Here is a 1,013-nt window from a genome sequence, read left to right on the forward strand (position 1 = left end):
TTTGCTATACCTTTGCACCCCCAATCTCCTACTCTTCCCTTACAGTGTCTTAACCCCCTTCCTTCCTTCTTCACACCCTTTTTTGTGCCATGTCAGTTTGACATTTTATATACTGCCATTTGTACCTATTATATGTCAGTTTTGACATTTTATATACTGCCATCTTTATTTAATACTTTGATAAGTGTAACTGGGAGAAGGAGAAGTAGATAGTGTAGTATCAGAAGTAGTCTTTTCATATAACAGTAAAGCAAAATCTACAAGTGCATTTGTTGCCATGATATGAATACGAATTGAGCAAACACATTGAGTAAAATATTTTTGTAAACGATTCTTAACAACATGTTTTACTTTATGATGATTAGAGAAATATGTTGCAAATGACCTTTGTAAAGACTTCTTAGTTCTTTTAGCTTTGGTTTGTTTGTTTCATAGTGTTTTTTAATAAAAAAAAAATGTCCAGAAAAGAAGTGGAAAGCCACTTTATTGAATCATAGTCATATTAATAGTAGTAATAGTACTTGAAAAAAGGTTATTTTCTAGGGAGTGTAACCATTGAATGTTTAGTGTGGAGAATTTAAGTTCTATGATTTATATGAGTTTAATAATATCAATGTCATTAACCTTCAAGATTGATGTACATAGGCAAAATTCAAGTGATATATAAAAAAATCTATTTTCTTTTATTTTTAGAAAATGGTTACTGCCGTATTTACTATTTACCCTTTATTTATTTTTGTATTTATCCAACTTTATTTTTTGATTCTTCTGTTTAATATATCATGTCTAATATTTGAACATTTTAAGAAAATAATTGTAGAAATAAATGATGATACTTTGATTGTTCATTAAGACATCATGATAACCTCCTTATTTTCAACTGGAAATGGTATGTACAGCATGATTTACATTATGTGCTCAGAGTTTTGTTGTTATTGAACTCAAGGGATGATAGACCATCCAAAGGGTCTTGTAGTCCTTATAAAGGTCCGTGCCTGCTTTATGTTTTATGG

Source organism: Penaeus monodon, chromosome 21, assembly GCF_015228065.2.
Source record: "Penaeus monodon isolate SGIC_2016 chromosome 21, NSTDA_Pmon_1, whole genome shotgun sequence".
In the NCBI taxonomy this organism is placed as follows: Eukaryota; Metazoa; Arthropoda; class Malacostraca; order Decapoda; family Penaeidae; genus Penaeus; species Penaeus monodon.